Here is an 18,389-nt window from a genome sequence, read left to right on the forward strand (position 1 = left end):
GACTGGATGGTCTCAGTGAAAAAAGAATTAAAGGAATTGGCTATTTTTGTTGGATCATTGTCGATGAGTTTGTCGGGGGTGGGGGTAGTAGTCTTACCAGGATGAAGTAAGCGATTAAAACCTGCCCAGAATTTTTTAGGATTATACTGATGTTTGTCTTGGAGGTGACAAAAATATTGTTTTTTATCAGATTTAACAGCTATTTTGGTTGAATTTCTTAGCTGGAGGAACTTGATGCGGTCTAAAGGGGTTTTTGTGGTTCTCCACTTTTTCCAGGCCTGGTCTCTAATTCTAATTTTGGATTTAGTTTCTTGTGTTAGCCAGGGTGCTATACATTCCTTAGTTCTCGTAAGTCGATTAGGAGCATGGGAATTGAGTATCTTGAGGAAAGTGTTGTTGAAGTATGAGACGCTTTCGTCTAAGGATAGGGTTTTTAGGATGTGCCAGTTACAAGCCTTGAGATCAGTTAGGAATTGGTCAGGGACAAAATTTTTGCTATACCTTACTAATCTAGTTATGGGGGGAGTCTTATTTGAACATTTGTGTTTTATAATGAAGGTAGCAAGGTGGTCACTAAGGTCATTGGGAAGGGTCCCTGTGGTATAGCTATTTGAATTCCTATTAGTAAGAATCCAGTCAATAATACTCTCCTTTTGCTGTGCATGTCCAATTCTCGTGGGAGAAAGAATATTTTGGGAAAAACCATGTAAGTTAATGGGGATTGGATTTGATTGGGCCGAGTAGAGAGACCAGTCTATATTGACATCTCCTAATATTATTGTTTCTTGTGGATAATTATTAGCAAGCCAACTAAGGGTTTGTTCAAGATTTTCTACATCTACAAAAAAAAAACTAATAAGTTATTATTCCATTTATCATATTTTCATCATACTTCTCTCTCTGCCCCCCCCACCCCTTACTGAATGCATAGTTTAAAAAGAATGTCATTATTTAAAACAAGAAGAGACAGAGAAAAAAAATGTATCAGATTACTAACCTTGGGTCTCTTTATCACAAAGAGAAACAAGTTGATTGATAGCTTGTTATTTGTTCCTCAGATATTTTGACTATTTATGAAACAAAAACAGTTCTTTGTACACAGAAAATAACTTTGATTAAATCTTTTTTAGAATATTTGTGGCTTTCTGGAGATGCAGTAACTGTATTTGAAGAGATTAATAATGAAGAAAAAAGAGAGAGAGAAAAAAAAAAAGAAAAATATAGAACAAGTCATTTGTTTTTTAGTCTTTTTTTCTTCTCTGAAGTCTTCCAAGAAGCTTGTGTTGCCAACCTCTTTAATGAAGGACTAGCCCATTCCATTTCCTCTATTTTATCCAAAATTTTATTTTTTTTTATATACAGCAATGCAGAGTCTAAGTCTTCAAAAATTCTAGGGCCATCAGGAAGAAAGATTTTTAGTTTTGCAGGAAACAGAAGGTAGGTTTTAAACTGTGCTTTCTTAAGCTCTCTTATTAATAGCAGAAAAAACTTTTCTTTTAGTTATTACCAAGGAAGAATAGTTATTGTCAAAATGCACAGTTGCCTCATTAATTTTAACAGGTGCTTTAGCCCATGCAGATTTAAGTACCATCTCCTTGTCATAGGATGATAGAAATCTAACTATAACTGATCTAGGATACTTTTTGTTAGAGTTAAAATTAGATATGGATCTATGGGCTCTTTTGATTCCAAAAGAAAATGCTTCTGGCAAGTCTAAAGTTTTGGGAAGCCAAGTATTTAAAAAAGAAGTAATATTGTTACCTTCTATATTTTCTGGCAGTCCAAAAATCCTAATATTATTGCGCCTAGATCTATTTTCCAAGTCATCAAGTTTAGTTTGTAGATGTGTGTTCTGCTTCAGCAAAAACTCAATGTTAATTTCTTCTTCCTGGATTCTATTCTCCATGTCATTAACAGTCTCTTCTATGCCTGTAATCTGAGTCTTCTGTTGTTGCAAGTCTAGATGTAACAAATCTATTTGTTTTGTAGTTTTTTTCTATGAAGTTATCAATATTAGTATCCAGTTTGTCCATTTTGGTAGTATGTTGCTGAATTGTAGATATCAGAGACTGAAGTTCTTTCTTGATGCTGGAATCCTGAGAATTTGTCTTACTGGAACTCATTTCAAACAGAGGAGCTGACAGAGAAATTTCCAAAGTGTTTTCTGACAGGAATATTATTGAAATTTTCTTTCTTTTTTAGATATTATTCAAGAAACTGATATTCCAAACGTATTTAGAAAGAAAATTATTTCATAAATTAATTTTTAAAGTAATTATTTCCTGTCAGTGCAGTGAAATTGGTGGAGCTGAAGAAATCTGCTGCTATCCTGTGTTCATCCTTGGCCACGCCCCCCTCTTGTATAGCTTCTTGACACTACTGTTCAGCATTTGTGGTATATGATGCATAACAAATTTATTTAAATTATGTTTGAGGAAGGGAAAAGGTGAAGATTCCATATGTAGCAGACAGGCATGTGCATATGCTTGCTACTGTCTTCATGGAAGCCATTGTAAAATAATAACAATAGCACTTAGATACAGAAATTTTAGTAATTATAGAACTGGTTATGGTGTTGGGGAAATAACAAAGTATTTTACTCATAGAGCAATTGGTGGATTATGAAGAGCAGGAAACTGTTAGGGTACACAGATGGGTACTGTATAAGGGTAATAGGATTACAATTTGCAAAATATAATAACATCTAGAAATAATACACCTCTCAACCTGGAAACATCAAAAATCTGTTCAAGGCCCATGAAAAATAGGTGCAAGTCTGTACACTGATTGACGTAAAATTTGCACACAGTGGTAATGTCTAAGAAAGATTAGATCAACCATATGAATGTCTTTTTATTTAATGGTTAATTGTATGAAGAAAGTCTTAATTTAGTCAATATTGTATACTACAAAAATGACTTATTATTGAAAGATTTGATTGACCAGGGCAACTTGAACAGGAAGATGCTGAATTTCTAAATACTAGGTACCCTTGTATACCTAGTATTTTTGGCACCCCCAAACTTCATAAGAACATGGGGGATACCCAGATGAGACCTAGAGTTAATGCTAGGGGGTCCAAGGTTCATTCCTTATGTAAATATTTAGATCTACATTTAAAAAATGCTTTGAAAGAAGAAACTCTTTTGCATTGACTCTTGGCATTTTCTTAAGAAATTAAATGATTTAGCTTTCAAGGATTCCATCTATTTTTTGATAGTTGCTGTTGTAAACTTATTTAATGTTATACCACACACCCTTGGTTTAGAGTGGATTGAAGAATTTTTATTTGATTCTCAATTGTTCTCTAATGACCAGGTGTATATTATGGTGAATTTTATGGAAATTATCTTTCGTAATAATTTTGTTTATTTTGAGGGACAATATTTTTTGCAAAAAACTTAGGTGGCCATGTGGGCAGTTTGTGCCCCCATTTTTGATAATATTATTACGTTGATGTGGGAAAGGAAGTTTCTATTTCCATCCATATTTAAAGAAAGTTGGGATTTATATTTACGTTACTTGGACAATTGTTGTTTGTATGGGAGGGAAATGAAATTAGCCTCCGGGAGTTTATTACATACATTAACAATACTACCAGTTTTTTTAAATTCACTTACACACATGATTACAATAGGATAAACTACTTGGATGATGAGATTCATAAGGACTTTGAGCACCAACAGTATATCAGTGATGTTTATAGGAAACCCACATATAGTAATAGTTTGCTTCATTATAACAGCTGTCACACACATCATGTCAAAAAAGGTGTGACTAAAGGACAATTTGTGAGAATTTAGTATGACAACTATTGAAATTGATTTTATCAAGCAATGAGACATTCTGAGTAAGATGTTTCTTTCTAGGGAATACCCAGTGACATTAATCAAAGGGGTTAGGATGGAGGTGGTACATAAAAGGAAACAAGAATTGTTTATACCTCTGCTAAAACCCAGAGACTTTATAGTAGTTTATAACAGTGGGATTAACCAGAATACTCCACATAAAGAATACCTTTGTTCTTTTTTGACAAGATACACAGTTGATCATAAAAGTGTTTTTCATATTCTCACAAGGAATTGGCAGCTGGCTTTAGGATATGAGGGTTTGCTAGAAAAATTTGGTGCTAGGTCCTTGATTGTGTATAAGAGAGGGTTCACTATTAAACATTTGCTAGAACAGAAAGACCAAGTTCGAGTAGGAAAGGGAAAACCAGGTACTAGAAGATGTGGTTTTTCGTGCACAATGTACACATGTAATGGAATCTGAAAAGGTGAGGATCAATCACTTGACTATTAAACCAAAAGGTACATTTAACTGTAACTGTTGTGGGATTGACCATGTTGCTATTTGTGCCCAATGTAGAAGCTTTTATGTTGGGAAAACTGTCTGTAAATTTAGAGAGAATTTATGAGCACATCAGGGACATCCTTAATGAGAACACAAATAATGCCTTATATAGACATACTGAATGTTATCCTATCCACTTGTTTCATTTTTTTGTTATTGAAGGCATTAGAAAAGACCCTAGGGGGGGGGACCTTGGGCTAATATGGTAGAATTTCAAGAGCTTCTTTGACAAATTAGGTTAAATGCACATGTTTTTCCAGGTCTTAATGACACTTTTAGTATAAGTAGCCTCCTTAGGCTACAATCTTATTGTATTTAGATTTGTATTTTTAGATCAAGTGCTAATTTAAGGTTGCTGTTTGCATTTTTTATTGTTTAATTTTGCACTATCATTGGTAGATATACTATGTGACTTATTTGTGGTGTTTTATATATCATGGTTTTACTGTTTTATTTTATTCTGATGAAGTCTTTTGTCACAAACGAGACAAAAGCACTCAATAAATAATCCTTTGGGAACTACTGTGCTTGGTGACATCCTTTGGCTCTACAGTTACTTTTTAACTGGTCTTTTGACTTTTGTGTTTCTTGGTTCGTTTTTGCACCTTGGGACCTGATGGAAGCCCCAGCATGGACTGTTACCCTTGGGGAGGATCCAGTGGAGAATATTGGGTTGTTGACACAACTTACACAGCAACTTTCTCAAGAAGCAGTTGATGTGAATGGCCAGAGAAGCAGTATTTCTTGTAGTTCAGCTGTTATTTCTAAGCAGAACAATGTTGTGGGGAATGGTAGGCCTTTTTTAAGTAACAACTCAGTAAGTCCTATTAACTAAATTAATTTTGGAAGACAGCCAGTTAGTTTTCAGGATTGGTTCAATAAAGACTTCAGTTTTAACAATGCTGCCTCTAATGAGACTCATACTCTTAAAGAGACATTGCAGTTGTTTGAACAGAAACTGCTCAAATGCAGGAAACTACAAATGGAAAATTTATGCTTTATGTCCTGTATAAAATCTCAGATGGTACATAAAGGACTAAGGTCATGGAAGTACCCAATGGGTTGGTACCGGACTCTGTTTTACATCGTGAACTCATAGCTCTATTCAATAAACAAGGCTGTGAACTTATGGAAGTCCTTATTAAGCCTAATTCCATTGCTATTGAATGTTTATATTGAGAGCTTACAGAGATGGATAAGAAAATTCATGAAGACCTTCTTTTTGAAAGGTCTGTCTACCTATATAATGAAATTTTCCCCAACATTGATAAAACTGTTAATGACATTAAAACAAGGAAGAAAATAAATTTCAAAAGGACTTAAAAGCTTATCGTGAAGGTTTTGCGTATCCAAAACATCCCTCTTCGCTATTGACACACCCAGATGATGCAGGAGCAAATAATAGGGCCGACTCATTGGTTGACGAGCCTTCAAATCACTCCAGTAAAAGTGCTCCTTTAGAGCAGAACCAGCCGAGGAGGTTGGAGAGAATTCAGAACCAGGGCTGTGTGGGTGAATTACAAACAGCAGCAGAATTTGCGTCCCTGGTCAATCTACAGCAAACCTTACTACAACTCGAACCAACAAGCCAACAGGGGATGGAACAAGAGATACTAACTGTAAGTGAAGTTTGTACTTAAACGTTTAATACTGATATTGTACATTTAAATGCTGGTTTCAGTTTTAGAAGGGAATGTTGTGTACAGTGTACACATGAAGAGGTGAGGGACCAGGTGAAACCTACAGTAAGCAGAGATGTATCTGAAACATCTAAAGGAGACAGTGTTGACTTGAACTTATGTGTTTCAACAGTTAACATAGGGGGGGAAGGAGTTACCCTCATTCACTGTTAGTGAAGCTTCTTTTGATGCATCCACCATGATGTTGTTCATTCTAATGCTGTCTACCACTTCAGAGGGGATTTTTGCGTGCATTCAGCCTGTAAAGAGGGGACGGAATAGAAGGGACTGGCTATGAGTAAAGCTCCATCAGATTTACCTGCTATGGATGTTGTTTTCCCTAACTTTGGTGCTCAAATGTTTAATGTAGAGATGATTGAATTGCAAACATTAACTGTGTGTGAAGCTTCTTTGGAAGCTCATAGAATTGATACTGCTTATCCTAACCTTGTTTATAATTCTAAAAATTATTTTTTGCATTTATAACTTTTCTTCTCGATCAGTTAACATGAACACAGCTGAATTGTTCAGTAAGGGGCTCAATTTTGTTCCCAATAGTCATTCCAAAGTTACTGAATTAGTTATTGACCTAAAATTATTCATTAGAAACTTGAATTTTTTTTAAGCTAATTTTTAATGATAGAACACAGAATAGGCTTAGTAATCTTTAAAAAAAAAGTTTATTCAACCCCCCCCAGTTGCCAATTGTTTAACTTTACTTGATAAAATGTGTGAATTTTATTTCGGATCTAAGTGTAATGGTAAGAATAATGATGTTACTGACAATCTCACTACTGATGAAAGAGCTATATTACAGGATTTTTGTAAAGACCAAACCATTAGAGTCATGAAACCTGACAAGGGTGGGAGGGGGTAGTGGTGATGTCTAAGAAAGATTACATCAACCATATGAATGTCTTTTTACTTAATGGGGAATTATATGCAGAAGTTAGCCTTAATTTAGTCAACATTGCATACTACAAAATTGATTTATTATTGAAAGATTTGATTGACCAAGGGCAACTTGAACTGGAAGATGCTGAATTTCTAAATACTAGTATTTTCGGCATCCCCAAAATTCATAAGAACATGGGGACCCCCCAATGAGACCTAGAGTTAATGCTAGGGGGTCCAAGGTTTACTCCTTATGTAAATATTTAGATCTACATTTAAAAAATGCTTTGAAAGAAGAAACTCATATTTGCATTGACTCTTGGCATTTTCTTAAGAAAGTAAATGATTTAGCTGTCAGGGAATCCATCTATTTTTTGACAGTTGATGTTGTAAACGTATTTAATATTATACCCCACACCACTGGTTTAGAGTGGTTTGAAGACTTTTAATTTGATTCTAAATTGTTCTCTAATGACCAGGTTTATATCATGGTGAATTTTATGGAAATTATCCTTCATAATAATTTTGTTTATTTTGAGGGACAATATTTTTTGCAAAAAACTGGGGTGATTATGAGGGCAGTTTGTGCCCCCATTTTTGTTAATATTATTATGTTGATGTGGGAAAGGAAGTTTCTATTTCCATCCATATTTAAAGAAATTTGGGGTTTATATTTACGTTATTTGTATGACTTGTTTTTTGTATGGGAGGGAAATTAAACTAGCCTCCGAGAGTTTAGTACCTACATTAACAATACTACCAGTTTTTTGAAATTCACTTACATACATGATTACAATAGGATAAAATACTTGGATGTTGAGATTCATAAGGGCTTTGAGCAATAATAGTATATCAGTGACGTTTATTGGAAGCCTACTTATAGTAATAGTTTGCTTCATTATAACAGCTGTCACCCACATCATGTCAAAAAGGTGTGATTAAAGGACAGTTTGTGAGAATTGCACATATGACAACTAGTAAAATTGATTTTGTCAAGCAATGTGACATTCTGAGTAAGATGTTTCTTTCTAGGGAATACCCAGTGATGTAATTCAAGGGGGTAGGATGGAGGTGGTACATAAAAGGAAACAACGGTTGTTTACACCTCTGCTAAAACCCAGAGACATTATAATAGTTTATAACAGTGGGATTAACCAGAATACTCCACAGAAGGAATACCTTTGTTCTTTTGTAACAAGATACACAGTTGATTATGAAAGTGTTTTTCATATTCACACAAGGAATTGGCAGCTGGCTTTAGGATATGAGGATTTGCTAAAAAAAGTTGGTACTAGGCACTCGATTGTGTATAAAAGAGGGTTCACTATAAAAAATACTAGAACAGAAGGATCAGGTTCGAGTAGGAAAGGGGAAAACAGGTACTAGGAGATGTGATTTTTGTGCAAAATGTACACATGTACTGGAATCTGAAAACGTGAGGATCAACCACTTGACTATTAAACCAAGACGTACATTTAACTGTAACTGTTGTGGGATTGTTTGTGTTGCTATTTGTGCCCAATGTAGAAGTTTTTAAGTTGGGAAAACTGTCCATACATTTAGAGAGACAATTTATGAGTATGTAAGGGACATCAGTAATAAAAACACAAATAATGCCTTATATAGACATACTGAATGTTATCTTAACCACTTGTTTCATTTTTTTGTTATTGAAGGGGTTAGAAAAGGCCCTAGGGGGGACCTAAATGCACATGTTTTTCCAGTTCTTAATGACACTTTTAGTATAAGTAGCCTCCTTAGGCTATGATCTTATTGCATTTATGTTTGTATTTTTAGATCAAGTGCTAATTTAAGGTTGCTGTTTGCATTTTTTATTATTTAATTAATTTTGCACTGTCATTGGTAGATATACTACATGTGACTTATTTGTGGTGTTTTATATATCATGATTTTACTGTTTTATTTTATTCTGATGAAGTCTTTTGAGACAAAAGCGCTCAAAAAATTATCCTTTGGGAACTACTGTGCTTGGTGAAGTCCTTTGGTTCTACAGTTGCTTTTTACTTGGTTTTTTAACTTTTGTGGTTCTAGGTACAAATCTGTATGATGATTAATGTAAAATCTGCATACAAAATTACATAACCCAACTTTGAAATGAAAACTGAAGAACAGACAAACAAAATATGGCACTGGAATCTCCCTGCAGCCATTCCAATGTCCCATTACCTAGATATTTTGCCCCACTAATGTGTGCATGCACACTGCTTTATTTCTACAATGATTATTTGGATTTTATTTTTACATTTTATAGCACAGTGCACAAACACTAAAAGATATCTGCTAAACAAAGCAATACTGACTCACAATGAAAACAGACTTGGCATTAATACTTCTCTGCCCTTGAAACTCACATTCATTGAAACAGTATTGAAACCCACACCATATCCAAAGAAAATGCATCTGGCCAGTGGTGGATAAAGATTACTTTTGGGCTGTTTACAAATCATAGGACCCTTGCACACAAAACAAGAAACATACATGCATTCTTTGATACACCTTCCTGACTTTATTAAATTATATTCCTTGTATAATAATATAGCACACTTGTTAGACTTAAGGAAGAGTGAATTTTAAATTTATTCTTTGAGCATTTTTCCTGTAAGCAATGAAACAAAATGCATGATCCAATAATAACAAAACTGCCCAATTCAAAACATTTCCATCATAAATGTCTACTTACACACACACACACACACACACACACACACACACACACACACACACACACACACACACACACACACACACACACACACATACACACACACACACACACATATACATACACACACACACACACACACATATATATATATATATATATATACATATATATATATATATATATATATATATATATATATATATATATATATATATAGCATAACAGTAGTGTAAGCCATAGGCATCTTGCACAGCTTCTTGCATTTATTTTCAATTTCAGTTTTTTTTTTTTTTTGGGGGGGGGGCAAAAGGCCAGAAACCAGGGACACATTTTAAACATGGCTTGTATAATATTGGAAAGTTGCTAGAATAAAATGTTATGCTACCATCGTGTATTTCGCTGCCAAGTCTTGGACCCAGGACCCTGTGCACTACAGTCACAGCAACATACCACAATGGTAAATCATCAGTTTCCTGAAAGATAGGAAGACTGAAACTTAAATGGCTTTCATTTGCTGAATGCTATTCTCACTTCTTACCATAGCTCTCCTCTTAGTACAAAAAACCTGGACACAGCCAATAATGGGAGAATACAGCACTAAAATAGGGACAAATTTCAAATACTGATCTTATAAACTTAGAAAATTGGTAGAATAAAAGGTTTTATGCTACCATTTATTTTCTGAAGAATATGAAGTCTGAAATGCAAATGCCTGTATTATTTAGTGAATTTAATCCTTTAGTGATTTGCCACAAAAATCCTTAAAAAACACAGATTTAGTGAGGAACAGAACAAAAATATGAGGTATAACTTCACAAGTGGTGGTGGCTGGGGACCTTAGGCTCTTTTTACCTGTACCCAAGGTACAAGGTTTGAGCCTGAGTACCTCTAGCCACCAAATGTATTCACTAACAGGCTGATGGAGCTGACATCATTGCACACATGATAACGTCAGCTCAAAAATGAAAGAAAAAAAGAAAAAAAAAGCTGGAAAAAAAATTGGAAATGAAGGGATGATCCTCAGGAATCGTGGCACCCCATTATTTGAACCCCAAAACTCAGTAAAAACAGAGTAATTTGGTAAGGTTTGGAGGTATGTACTTCGCATTGAATTGCATGTTATTCTTTATTGAACATAGCTTCACAATAGTTTACCATTTGCGTTTTTAATATCTTGGTCATTGGTGGCAGACACATAGAGCTGTAATAAGTACACATCACCATATATCTGATACATCACATAAGGCTTGCTGTATTAGGATTTCATCAGAAATAGGAAAAAGAACTGATCAGATTCATCAGAGAAGGTAGCTTAGTGAAGGCATGGTATATGAGGGAGAAAGAAGTAAGGCTTTATGCATTTTCTAGAGGTAAAAATCTGTTTTTGTTAGATACAGTGATGATCATATAGGTGTGTGATGTATGAATTAAAGATAATTGCTTATCAAGCCATGCTCATAAGGAAATGTAGAGGTAAATAAGAGCAGCACCATACATAGTTGAAAAACAGGATTATGTGGAAGTGAAGTATGTTGAAGTGAAGGAGTTCAGACAGATGGAAGATTTAGCAAGAATAGTGTAAAGTGGTAACACAGATGACAATAGAAGGTAGTAAAGTTATTGAAATGGATTAAATGTGGAAAACTACATGTTTTCAGCTATCATGAATGCAATATAATCATTGGATCATTCAAAAGTTATAAAATCACATGTATCTAATCAGTTCGGTAAGATAAAAACTAGCCTACAGATACAGCATATGGTTTCCTAACAATAAATGTCAGGTATCAAAATTTGAATGTATTCCAAGTAAATTTACAGAGGTGATATGTAATATGGAGAAATGGCCAAATGAGGAATGACTTTCTAAGATAAGACTTCTTTTACTTAATTATTCAATTTTTGCAGGGAAACTTGATCTTAATCTTTAAAGGTACACCTGTTAATTAAAGAACAATTACACAAAAGAAATTATTGTTAACAGTCATGGGAGAAAATAAGAGAACCAAAAAACTGAGTCCATAAAATAATGGTATGTGCCTGTAACTCTTTACCAGAATTAGTAAGGAACAGTACTAGTCTTATGTCACTCTAAAAGTTTATAAACTGCTCAATGAGATGGTTGTTACAATTTAGACTAGCTAAAAGATCCTAGAACTCATGCCTGAAGACTGTATTGTATTGTATTGTATTACATTGCATTGTATTGTAATGCATTGTATTTTAAGAATCATATATTAGGTAGATTGATGATCTGGGGATGGAGGAAAATATTTGAAAATGAAAGAAGGTGTTGGAATAAATCCATTGGGAAAGTAGGTGAAATGAATAGGATAATTACTGAAGCAAAACTGTGGGAAGGCAAAATTAGGTGGTAAATTAATAGCAGAGAGAAGAGAGAGAGAGAGAAATTATAGAAGAAAGATGGGCATGTTGATGGTGTGATATGACTTTGTAGGTATTTGTGACAATATGCAACAATTATGTGAGGCAGATGGTGATTTGAAAAAGAATAAGTATGTTAGCTGGAATGACGAACTGGTATGAGGAGCTAGCTTTTTCATAAAGGGTCAAAGATGCTATCTGCCAAAGAGATATGGAAGGATGAGTGAGAGACTTTTCAGGCTATTAATATCATTAAAACAGGAAACCAGGCAGTTATGTGTTACAGAGGAATAAACCCTTGCCTGTGACAAAGGTGGCCTAGAGTGGGTTAGTAAACAAGGTGTTTGATGACCTGACCAGGGGCAGTCATAGTATGATGCTACTTCTGGAGTATCCATTCTTGTCTTGTAAGGCAGTTCAATCCACTGTAATATAAACTTGAGGCATCAGAAAGGCATAAAAAAATCCTACATTTGAACGTACACCAAGCAGGGTGTGTGATATATGTATCGGTGATAGCTGCATATTCATAAGTACTCATTTCCATATATCAGCAGCGTGAGACACTTGTTCAATTAGATTGAATTAAGCTAATATGCAGTTAGAGGAGGTATAAATCCTACCACCTGCCTAAATGATGTCCACTTCTTAGAAACCACACATGGGATATCTATTAATCAGCAGGCAAATGAGAGAGAATAGTCAAAAAAAAGTAAGAGACAGAGTAGCAAGCCAGTGGAACAACTGATTTGCAAAATATTATTTTGAGCTTGAATGACAAGTATCAGTGAATGAACTGATGCTCTACCTTGTGCAACTCTACCGCTGAGGAAGTTTTCCAGTAGAATGTAAAAGGCAATGGGTACGAGTCACAAAAAACATATAAACCACGAGAAAACAAATATATCTTTACTTTTGGGATGGAAACAGTTTAAGATAGGATGTCTTAAACTGCTGGGATCAGATACCTCTGCTAACATTTGTAATATGATTGCATTGTTTGGTTTCTTAAACATCTCTAGTGTTGACTCATCAGCAATCTGAATTAATGATGCCAGCAAATGTTTCTGCCAATGTAGATGACGTAAAAACAAGCTTACACTTCCTGAATGACTCAGCTTCCACGATATACAGTGGATCCTACAAGCATTTAACTAAGTAATGCTATAACAAGTAAATGTGCCCATAACTGACATGTGGGGGGCAATGAATGGAAACAGCATCAAGAAGAGCTCCCAGCCAAGGAGCAATTCCATTGACCTACTCCAGGGACTTAGAGAATTGGTGCTCTGTGTGCAGAAGATGGAAGATAAAGTCAATAAATTTGATAACTGAATGAGAGAAAACATTTTAAGGTATCTCATTTTAATGGAAGATGTGGAAAGGGGTGGATGAAATACATTTTATTAAAGAATTGTTAAAAGATAGCTTCCAATGATCTAAATGAACAGTGAATCTTTGAGGCCTGGAATGATGACCATAAGATTATAAATGTAAACATTTTTATGAGTGCATGCACCACTCCCTAACTCAAATGGTCTAACTCCTGGTCACACAACCTAAGGAAAAAAGAAGAAAAATTAAACTGTTATGTTTAGCACTTTAGTGAGTTAAAGTGTTGCTGAGTAGTGGCTCAATATATCATTAACTTTCTAAAGGAGCTGCTTAAAAACTCCTTGTCGCTGTTTACTGAAAGCTCATCTGTGGCAACTATTTTACACCCCATTCTCTAGTCAGAATCTTTCTAGGTAATTTATTTTGAAGCTAGTCCTTTAATTACAGAGACTATGTTTTCTGGAGAATGAACAATCTTGTACCGAACTTAATAGAATGAGTATTGTCAGATGAATCTTATTCCTAATTGTAGCATGTTAAAAAAACAAACTGCACAAAGGCAAAAAGGAAACAAAAACAATTTATTACTCAGTTTAGTGCCTTCATCCTAAACAAATGGACTTAATTAGAATTAAAGTACATTAATCAAACATTACTATAAACACATTTAAAGGTCTCATGACCAATAAACAGCATACCATATAAAAAGATATAAACTTATTTAAAAAGTAAAATAATTATGCTATTGTGTTAAAAAGTTAGTGAAAATGAATAATAATAGTTTATAAATTACAATTAAGCATATATATATATATATATATATATATATATATATATATATATATATCCCCTCTTAAAAATGTCAAAACAAACTTTATATTCAAATGCCCGTTCAACCCCTATGGAAGACCAGCATCAAGCCTGATCTGCCCCTTTAATTCTAACATTTCTAATACATTATTCAAATCACCACCCATCCCATCATTCACTATTGTGTCAAGAACAAATAAATAAAACTTCTTAAAGGACTGCCAAACCAAAGAATGTTTAGCCAGAGCATTAGTAATATTCCTGCTCTTATCGTCATGATAATGCTCACTAATACAGTCATTGAATCTTCTAAAAGTCTTGCCTATATAAAAGCAGTCACATGTTTTACACAAAGCACAACAGACCACACATACAGTAATGCAAGTACATCTACAATTTACTGTGTACTTTACCCCTTTAACAAAAACGCATTTACCTTCATTAATAAAACTACACCACTTACAACTCATGTACATGTTAAAACTAGGTGTATCTGCACAAGTCCTATTATTACTGCTACAATGAAGTTCTAATACATGCTTAAAGTTATTCCTTCTTATACCAACAAACATAGGAAAATCAGTAATATTACTCATAATATCAGTTTACCCATTAAAAAAAGCTTTCCAGTTGTTCTTAATATTTCTAATACCATCATTGCCAACACAGAAAGAAAGCACAGAAGAATTAACAAAAGCTATCTTAACATGTTTCAAACCAATGGATATTACTACATGAGCAGAACAGAGTCCCAGCATATCTAAAATAGGGACATACAAACCATGACTTTTTTAACTGTTTTCACAATATTAAATACTACACTTGATGCATAGCTCCTATATAAAACATATCAATTAAAAATTCTATTTCTGAATAAAATTACTCATCACCAGTAGTTAATCTAGCTGTTGTAATAGCTTGTGAATTTATAAAATGTTCCTTGAAAAATGTGTGCATATGCACTGTTACCATGATTAGAAATATTAACATAGGTAGGTTTCCTAAACAATTTAGAACAGAAATATTTATTCATATTTATGGAAAATAGCTCTAAGTGGCACAAGAAAAATGTACAAAAAAGCAGTACCAATATTGAAAGATTGTTTGAAACTACTCATTAGATCAAAATCTAGTTTGTCAGGTACATACAAAAATCATCACTAAACCATAAATTCAATAAAATATTATCAAATATTTTAACAATCAAGTTGTCTCCCCCTCTTCATGACTAAATTTGCAAAGGTGGTTGTCTTGCTTATACATTTATCCATCAAATATAAACAAATTATCGCCAAGTGCAATTTCTAATAAAAAGGTGTTGATATCCATATTAGTAAAGTTAGTCTCACTAGATAAAAAACTCCTGACCATTTCCATACCTGTATACTGTGGAATCACTGTAAAAAAAGATGTAACATGAGCAGTAATTAACAAAGGGATTATTTAATTTACCATTCAATACCAGTGCATTTAATTTACTTAAAAAATTCTGATGAATCTTTCACATTGGATGAAGTACGCTGAATAATGCTACTCAACTTTAAATCCAAAACTTTAGAAACCATTTCAGTCTTTGAACCATGTTCGTACTATAAGCCTAAAAGGAGGGTTAAAATAAATTTTATGTAACTTGGGAATCTTGAAAAACTTGGCCATTTTTGGCTGTTCAGCTGACATAAATTCAAATTCATAAGTATTCATCTGTCCATTATGATACAACTCTAATAAAACTAAATCAATGTATTGATAGGCTAAAGCTAAATTAACATCTCTATCAATGACACTATTATAAAAATTACAATCTGTAAGCATTTTTGTAATCTTTTTTCCCTATAACTGACTTAATCCATGATAACCATATCCCTGGTTTTCATCCAATATAACCCTGACTTGACTCATCAGGCTCATTGTAGCCTGCCTTTGTTTCTGGGGAAAAAACAAAAACAAAAAAAAAAAAAACACTTTTGTTCTACTAATTAACTGAAAAAAATCTTGTTGTTTGGGTTTACTTATTTAACATTTGTTTACTGGGAAAGTCCCACTGGGATAGAGCCCATTTTCAACAAAGTCCCAGGGAAACCCTCTAGACTCATGTTTGGGATGTGGGAGGAAACTGGAGCATACCCACGTGAATGCAAGGAGAACATGCAGTCTCAACACAGAAGGTACCCCAGTTGAGAATCAAACCAGAGAACGTATTGGTGTGAGGTGACAACACTAACTGCTGCACCACTGCACCACCCTGTGATTGCACTGAGATTTCTGAGTTTTCCTCATGTTCATATGGGGAGTTACACTGTCACATTTACAATGCAAGTGGAAACAAAACATTATTTAGAGAAATTTGCTCAAATACAAAATCATTAAATTAATGGCATAATCGATTGTAATCAACCCATCAGGAGATATTGTTAGGTGGCAAAAGAGAAAAGATATCAACCTCTAGCAATCTTCCTTGGAATTCAACCAGTGATTCTTCTGATGGTCAGTTAGGTAACTTATGAACCAGACAAGGTTGTGTGAGAGAGGTTAATGGAGGATAGCTCATAAATATGTTTTTGGTGGGAAACTGTATCAAAGGCCTTAGATAGGTTGAGGAATACAGAGAAGGTGAAAGAGCCATTGCTCCTTTGTTGGTTGACTGTTCTAATGAAAATAATTAGGGCTGTTGTCATGCTATGTTTAGGCTGGAATCCATGCTAGGTGGGGGATATAAGGTTGTTTTTCAAGAGATGGATGTGAATGCATTTTTCCAGTAGTTTTGCTATAGAGGAAAGGATAGCAATGGGTTGATAATTAGAAAATATTTGAAGGTGCTGCCTTTATGCAGAGGGATTACATGGGATACTTTCCATAGTGAAGGCACGTATTGTTCAGTGATGGGCCAATTTATCAGGATTGATATGGGGTAAGCAATTATACCTGCAGCAAATTTGAGGTAACCATGGGGCAGTTGGGCAGTGCCTGAGTTTGTATGGGGTGAAAGTGGAAGGCATCAGGATTTGTTTCTATTTTTGTGGGTATTGATGGATAAAAATTGTTATTTTTTTTTACTATTGAGAGTACAGAGTTAAAAAATTGAAGTGGCTATGTTGTCAGAGGAGTCTGTTTTTGTTGGACATGGGGTAGTGGCTTGACCAGGTTTGAACAGTTGATTTATGGCTCCACAGAATTTTATTGGATTATTTTGGTGCCTTTTTTGGATTGCTGTTTATTGTTATTTTTTGTAATGTTTGATTTTTTTTTTGGTAGATTACAAATTTGCTGTTAGTTTTGAAGGATAGTTGTTTTTTTTTTTTTTTTGTTGTTAATTTCTGGTGGTCGTGCCATGCTTTGTCTCTCAGCTTGATGAACTTTTTGTGTCAGAAGAAAGCCAGGGAATGTATCTAGCTTTTTTACATGTTCTCCTAAGGGGGGGCTAGCCTATTTAGAATGGTGAGTAATCTGTCATTCAAATACTGAACAGCTAGATGAAAATGGAGATATTTTAAGGAGGACTAGTTGACTTGGAGAAGTATGATAAAAGCTTCAGAAGGAAAGTTAGTTCTGTTGTAGACTAGTTTGTAGATGCTGTCTCTAGGGGGACAAGAGTGCCGTTTTAGCAGGTAGTTAGGCAGGTGATCACTCAGGCTGTTTGGAAGACAGCCTGAGTTATAAGAGTTTGGACTAGTATTATTAAGGACCCAGATATATGTACAGTTAGATGGTATATGTGAGGAGTAGTGAGCAATGGTTTTATGGAAATCATGGATTTTGTTCAGTAGGCTTCTTAGGTTAAAATGTAATATTAAGAAGAAGTCTGAGGATCTGCACCACAAGTTATTTGTAAGTTGTGAGAGACATGCAGTTGCAGGGTTGGGATTCTTTGGGTGGTGAGGTGGGCCTGTATTAGAATTTTTTTGTGTGGGGAGGTGGGCCTGGATTGGGATGTATGTCTCTGCATAGTAGGATTTGCGTAGTCAAGGTAGAATGTAGGTGCATAAGTTTGCAAAGTCATCTCGGGAATTTGTGAGTTTGGTTGGAGTAGCATTTTAATTGCAGATGTTTCAATGAGATGAGTTATGTGATAGAGTTATTAAATAGTTGAGATGATATGTTAAAGCTGATTGGAGAGGTAGGGGGTGTAGATTAGCTGGGTAAGTTGGGGAGTGGGTAACTGTGATGCATAGGTTATGACAGTATGTTTAAAGGTAGACAGGTAGTAGAAAGGTTGTTAGCATGGTGAGTAGAAGTAGCATGTTGTTTGG

The sequence above is a fragment of the Protopterus annectens genome, chromosome 3.part0 (assembly GCF_019279795.1).
Source record: "Protopterus annectens isolate FY-2018-M chromosome 3.part0, PAN1.0, whole genome shotgun sequence".
NCBI classification, from domain to species: domain Eukaryota; kingdom Metazoa; phylum Chordata; order Ceratodontiformes; family Protopteridae; genus Protopterus; species Protopterus annectens.